This window comes from Bubalus kerabau, chromosome 12 (genome assembly GCF_029407905.1).
Source record: "Bubalus kerabau isolate K-KA32 ecotype Philippines breed swamp buffalo chromosome 12, PCC_UOA_SB_1v2, whole genome shotgun sequence".
NCBI lineage: Eukaryota > Metazoa > Chordata > Mammalia > Artiodactyla > Bovidae > Bubalus > Bubalus kerabau.
In genome coordinates this window covers 11,408,741-11,416,286 of record NC_073635.1, presented here as the reverse complement: position 1 = coordinate 11,416,286, position 7,546 = coordinate 11,408,741, and positions in this window count along the sequence as shown.

Below are 7,546 nucleotides of genomic sequence, written 5' to 3'. Positions count from 1 at the left end.
TGTTGGCAAAATAATGTCTCTGCTTTTGAATATGCTATCTAGGTTGGTCATAACTTTCCTTCTAAGGAGTAAGCGTCTTTTGATTTCATGGCTGCAGTCAACATCTGCAGTGATTTTGGAGCCCAAAAAAATAAAGTCTGACACTGTTTCTACTGTTTCCCCATCTATTTCCCATGAAGTAAGTGATGGGACCAGATGCCATGATCTTCATTTTCTGAATGTTGAGCTTTAAGCCAACTTTTTCACTCTTCTCTTTCACTTTCATCAAGAGGCTTTTGAGTTCCTCTTCACTTTCTGCCATAAGGGTGGTGTCATCTGCATATCTGAGGTGATTGATATTTCTCCCGGCAATCTTGATTCCAGCTTGTGTTTCTTCCAGTCCAGCGTTTCTCATGATGTACTCTGCATAGAAGTTAAATAAGCAGGGTGACAATATACAGCCTTGACATACTCCTTTCCTATTTGGAACCAGTCTGTTGTTCCATGTTCAGTTCTAACTGTTGCTTCCTGACCTGCATACAGATTTCTCAAGAGGCAGATCAAGGTGGTTTGGTATTCCCATCTCTTTCAGAATTTTCCACAGTTTATTGTGATCCACACAGTCAAAGGCTTTGGCATAATCAATAAAGCAGAAATAGATGTTTTTCTGGAACTCTCTTGCTTTTTCCAACATCCAGTGGATGTTGGCAATTTGATCTCTGGTTCCTCTGCCTTTTCTAAAACCAGCTTGAACATCAGGAAGTTCACGGTTCATGTATTGCTGAAGCCTGGCTTGGAGAATTTTGAGCATTACTTTACTAGCATAATATTTGGGAGTTGGGTTCTTCCATGCTAGAGACTCAGGGCGTTGCCTTATTGGATGAGCTCTCTTGGAAGCCATCTGCTTCCTGGGATGCCTTTCTCAGACTGAAATAATCCAAAATTGTCTGAGGTCTTGGGCATTATGGTTCTAAGGAAGCCTTTGGTGAGGTAACATCTGAAAATTAAGGGGCATAAAGAGAACTTTGTATGGCTTTTGGAGATTCTTTGTACAAAAGAGGGTTCAAGGGCCAGTTCTCATATAACCTGGATGATTCTTCCATACTTGCAAGAAATCTGGAGCTTAACAGGCGGATTAATTTCTGAAGCTCCTTGAGGGTCCAAACCTTCAACTTTGTTTTTCTTAGTAGCACCTGGCATGATTGGTATGTAGCAGATAAGTAAATTTAGCGTGCTTGTGTTATATCTATGAAATGCTATGAGTTTTCCAGAGAAAATTCTTTTATCGGCATTAAATTGTCTAATCAGTCCCAGATGAATCTACAGAGGAGGCACCTGTGCTTTTTTTTCTCCTGTTGGACATGTTCATAAGGGTCAGTAGAAGACTCCTACCCCATAACTTCATTCCAAAGGCAGCTCAGAAGATTAGAACTGGACTTAACAATCAATTCCTCTCACCCTCTCCCAACCCCCTACTTAAAAAAAATTAACTATTTTTTTATGCAATGAATACAAGATAAGCAAAACTAATTTTCTTTTGTCTCATCATAAACTTTTATTTTCACGACTCTAAGACCACAAGAAAAGCAAATGGCAGTGATAAAATGATAGCCTATTATAAAGCCCCTAGAGCATATGTTAGACTTGTATTAAGTCATATCAATGGCTTAATGCAATTTTTGTCTTGAAGCCTGAAACTTGTAAGAAAATGACATTTATTTTTTTTGAGAAAAGACATGTGAAAATAAAAACCATTGAAAGTTTGTAGAACATCAGTGCAATCTGAAAACCTTGCAGGTATGTGTGCTTCTGTGCTTTTGAATGCCTTTATCATCTGGTCTTGGACTATTTTCATTTGATGTTCAGAAGTTCTTGTTGATAGGACTAGCTCCTTAAATGCTGTACTCTGCCCCTTTTAATAGATGATTTAAATGTGATTTGAAAAAGTGTTGTCTTTTGTGTTTTTTCACTCTTATTTTATTACCAAAAAACCTCTTACCAGTCCACACTTTGCTGTGAGGTTCAGAGAATGGCTTCCTCCCAAAAGCCAGGACACCTAAGAGCAGAGAACATCAATAGCTTTTAAGACTCCAAAGTCAGGGCCAGCTCTTTAGTTTTCATTTCCCTTTAAAATCCATTCTCTCTGGCAGCTTTTGCCGTATGAGCCTGCACTCTCTTCCTCTGGGATATAACCTTATGTACTTATTAATTTGCATGACTGATCTGATTATTTCCAATGTTAGACTATATTTGTGTGGCTTATGCTCCTTTTCCGATTGAGCTATTAACCTGGGTCAGAAGCTTTCAGATCTTCCCCAAATCGGAGGTCTTGGATAGAAAGCAGAGAGCCTAACTGGCTCCACTGGGGAAAGAAATATTTTTACCAAAAAGAATGTGTTGGGGCATGAGTGACCTAGAGCTGGAAGGACACATAGGCTGGACGAGAGGACTGAGTGTAACTGAAAGGCTTATTTTTAATCCACGCCAATCTTCGTGAGTATTTTTAGCAAGATTTTTTTTTGTATCAGGGCTGAGCATAGAGACAGGTATGGCCTTCAAAATGCAACAAGATATGAAGATAAAGACAGGTATGTCATGTGAGATAGAAGTTAAAAACAGTGATGTTATATTTAATCTGGCTCTAGGCAATTTTCCAGATGAATGTTTTTACCAAGTACACAGGATGACCTCTGAAGATTCAGGAAAGGAGGCAGGAAGCCAAGGTAGTGCTAGCAAACAGCTCCTTATTTAAACTGCAACCGAAGCATTTGCATGAAAATACTGCTCTAACCCTTCTTGCCACTGGACCTGGTGTGATCAGCCTGCAGGAAATCTCCCTGCTGGGTAGGTTGAACAACCTAGGGATTCTGGATCAAGGGTTTACTGCAATGCAGCTACACAATGGAAATTTTAGCTCAAGTTCACCAGCCAGCACCCTTCTGGGAAAAAAAAAAAAACAAAAAAACTGTATTGTATATTTAAATCCACTTTATTGAGAAGCAATTTACATGCAGTAAAATCTGCCATTGGTAAGTGTATGATTAAATGAGTTTTGACAAATGTATACAGTTGTGCGAAGGCTATATCATTACCACAGAAAACATTTCCATCATCTCTCAAAAGTTCTCTTGCGCCCTTTGGTTGCTGGCTCTTCCCCTCAGCTCCTAGCCTCTGGCAACCACTGAGCTGCTTTCTAGCTCTGTGAAAGGGAACCACAGAAGCATTTTGAGTCTGGTTTCTTCAGTTTCCTCTTGAAAAAGAGAACTAATGGGATCCAACTACCCCAGGGGATAGCTGGACATAATCAGTGGTTCTGGAGTTCCCTGTGTTTTCGTATTTGGGAGAAGGTTGTACAGGGGATTGTGAACAGCTATGGTGAGCTCCTGCCTTTATAAGTGCTCCCTGGTGGCCAGCTTGAAATTGGCATGCGGAGGGGTCTAGCTCAGAGTGTCAATCAAGCCCGCCTGGCCTCACTCCCCAAGCTTGGAAGTTCCCTTTACACCAGCCCTTTTTTATATTTGTTCTCTAATGTGTACCCCTGTATCACCAGCATGTGGATCCAGATGACCCCTGAGAATGATGAATAGTGGGTGCATTGCGTTTAACAGGACAAGATTTGTAGTCAAGCCAAACTGGATGTGACTCTTTGCTTTGCTGCTCATAGGTGGTATGGCTTTGGGCACGTTCCTTAATTTTTCTGACATTCAATGTCATTTTCTGTATAATGGGATAAAACCACCTACCTCAGAGTCCTGTTGGGTGAGTTAAATGATACTAAGTATATAAAATGTTCAGTTCAGTTTTGGGCACATGCAGCCTTCCCTGGTGGTTCAGACAGAAAAGGATCTGCCTGCCTGCAATGCAGGAAACCCAGATTCGATCCCTGGCTTGGGAAGCCCTCCTGGAGAAGGGAATGGCAAGCCACTCCAGTATTCTTGCCTGGAGAATTCCTTGGAAAAGAAGACTGGTGGGTTACAGTTCATGGGTTTGCAAGGAGTCGGATATGACTGAGCAATTTAACACACTGCTTTCAACTAAAGGTTATTATCCCTGCTTATCCTCTTGGATTTTAAATTCAAAGTGGTCATTGGTTGACAAGATACAAAGCTTACTGGGTTTAGAGTTTACATCCTCTCCCCTACAAACTTGTGGCAAAGTAACTCTTTGAGCAGGTGCCCTTTGGCTTAGAAGAGCTCCATCTGTTGGGACTCTCTGCTTGTCCTCATGTTCAAGATCAATCCTCAGAGCTGATGTTTTCTATCCTTGAACTCCACGAGGCACACTGACAGGAGCAGCAGAAACTGAGACTGCCTCCCTTTGCCTTTGAGCCACTGAAAACTTAAATGAAGGCTGGTTGTCATCAAGCCCCATGGATGGGGCCAAAATAGATGTATGTGTTCTCCTACCTGGGGCTTCCCTGGTGGCTCAGATGGTGAAGAACCTGCCTGCAATAGGTTTTGATCCCTGGGTCAGGAAGATACCCTGGAGAAGGGAATGGAAACCCAGTTTTTGCTGGAATCAGTAAGCACATTTATCTTCTCAGAACATGGATGAGTATTTATTTTGTGCTTCACTCTTAATAAAATGAATTTATCTTTTGGGATTTGTTGTCACTGCCAGACTTAAGAGTGCGTTTTCCTCTCCTTGATTCATGAATCGGTGAAAGGGCAACAGCGATGAACAGATGGAGCGTGACTATGTGGCCGCCTTCAGGATGATGCTGGGATGTTCTGGGCTTGAGCCCTCAGTCCTCACAAGCAGATGTCTCACCACGATGGATGATTAGCCTCCTGTGCTCCAGAATGTTCCGGAACAACAAAAGGGTAAATTGTGACACATCAGAAAATGAGAGGCAGGCGCATTTCTGAGGCCTGTTCCCAGCCAGGGGAACAGACCAGCTGGCCTGGCTCATCCATGAGCAATACTGTTTGAGCTGTCACTTGGGCTGCCAGGCCTCACATCTGTAGCTTGGGATGTGCCCACTCGTCTCTGAGATTGTCATCTGCTCCTGGATCACTTTCAAAGGGAACAGCCCCAGTTATCGAGGTCCACTGTGGAGAAAGATGGACTCCACTCCGTCCAGAGAGGGGGCTTCTGCTTGCGTGCCCTCCCTGGACACCTTGGAACCAGGCATTCCCTTGTGAGGATGGTTCTTTAGACCTCATCCCTGTAGGAATACTAAAGGGCTAAGAAACCTAAGTTTATGTGGAGGCTTTTATGGACTTTTTCTGCAGTTCAGTGTATATGGTAGGTGACGGAGGATGAGGATGGAGCGATGAGCAGGGGTGGGGTTTATATGACATCAAGGGAATTTCATTCCTGGGCCTTCCACCTGAGACATTTACGCTGATCTCCAACTCTCTTTTTTTTAGTTGAATTCTGCCAGCTTACATGTTGTTTCTGGTTTGTTTGTTTCACTTTTTGCTTTGTTTGTTTTGGGGTTTGTGGCATATGGCTTTCATGTCAGTATTACCAGTGACTTACTCTGACTTTCACCCTGGTGGCTGTTAGCAGTCAGAGTTTAGTGCAGAAACATAAGAACCTGTTTTAATTGGGGTGATGCACTCTTGCCTGGAAAATCCCATGGACGGAGGACCCTGGTGGGCTACAGTCCATGGGGTCGCTAAAAGTCGGACACGACTGAGCGGCTTCACTTTCACTTCTCACTTTCATGTGTTGAAGAAGGAAATGGCAACCCACTCCAGTGTTCTTTCCTGGAGAATCCCAGGGACGAGGGAACCTGGTGGCTGCCGTCTATGCGGTTGCACAGAGTCGGACACGACTGATGCAACTTAGCAGCAGCAGCAATGCCATATTAGATAAACCTCACAGCTCCAGGAATGTAGCACAAGGGCAGGTTTCCCCTCCCTCACTTTGGTGACTGCTTTCGCCATTTTATTCTTGGCTATTCCATCTCTAACATCTTCCTCATCTGCAACATCACTTTCTCCACCCCCCAACATGCCAGTGGTGGTTGGGTCTGGTGCCACCCTGATGGGGTAGAGCTTCTTTTCCAAGATGCCTCTTTTCCAAACCATGATTCAGGAACACAGACTCCACCCATCCCACCTATGGCTCCAACATCCCCACCCATGGCTTCCAAGGTCATGGCGCTTGCCTGAGGCAGATAAGCAAAGGGAGAGCAACATGGAGGGTCTTAGGTGGAGGCTGCTTGGCTCAGGTCTGATGTCCCGTTGTGATGCACCGTGATGGCTCACCACCCGTTGAGCCACACCCAAAGCACAGGCCACACCCAGCTGCAAGGGAAGCTGGGAAACAGCATGCATCTGGGTACACAAGAGAAAAGAAAATGGTATTGCAAGGGGAAAAGGATTTAGTTACTTTACAAAATTCCTGGAAAGGCTGGAGGCATGACAACCAGTGAAAGTGAAAGTTGCTCAGTTGTGTCTGACTCTTTGTGACCCCATGGACTATACAGTCCTTGGAATTCTCCAGGCCAGGATACTGGAGTGGGTAGCCTTTCCTTCCTCCAGGGGACCTTCCCAACCCAGGGATCAAAGCCAGGTCTCCCGCATTGCAGGCAGATTCTTTACCAGCTGAGCCAAAGGGAAGCCCAAGAATACTGGAGTGGGTAGCCTATTCCTTCCCCAGGGGATCTTCCTGATCTAGGAATTGAACCGGGGTCTCCTGCATTGCAGGCGGATTCTTTACCAACTGAGCCAGAAGCTGCCATTTTAGTGTTTAGCTTTGCGGTCACGCCCCTAACAATCACACAGAGACAGAGAACACTTATCTACTACCATATCAGCCACAGAAATCAGGAGGCCACTGGTGTTATCTCCACGCCCTTCAAATTGGTACCCTGTGTGTTAGTCTTTCAGTCATGTTTGACTCTTTGTGACCTCATGGACTGTAGCCCTCCAGGCTCCTCTGTCCATGGGATTCTCCAGGCAAGAATACTGGAGTGGGTTGCCATGCCCTCCTCCAGGGGATCTTCCTGACCCAGAGGTCAAATTCCATTCTCCTGCATTGTAGGCAGATTCTTTACCGTCTGAGCCACCAGGGAAGCCCTTCAAACTGGTACCAGGCATTGCGAAATGGAGTCCATTCAATGCCAACTCACACTTCTGCTGACTTACCCACTTGTGCACCAAGAAACCCTTCTGTCTTCCCAGACCCTAAATGAACCCAGAGATATGTCTACAGAAGATGCTGAGAAATGTAGTTTATTCTTCTTTCCCCTGTGATACGGGGAAGATGATAGAAAAGTTTGGGACACGGCAATCTCATTTGATGATCACTGCTTTCACCACCTTTCTTTTTTACTGTACCATGTGGCTTGTCGGATTTTAGTTCCCTGCCCAGGAATTGAACCTGAGCCCTTGGCAGTGAAAGTGGGGAGTCCTAACCACTGGACCACCAGGGACTTCTGGCTTATACTATTTCTGATGCTCCCATTTGGTCTCTGGTGACCACTTCTTTTAGCACACCCTCCCTCCCAGATCATTCATCACTATTTAATTTTCTTTTTTATGCTCAAACCAAGCGATGGCCTTGCCTGATTCTACCATAATGAAAGAGTTTCTCCTCCAACAGCTCACTCTGA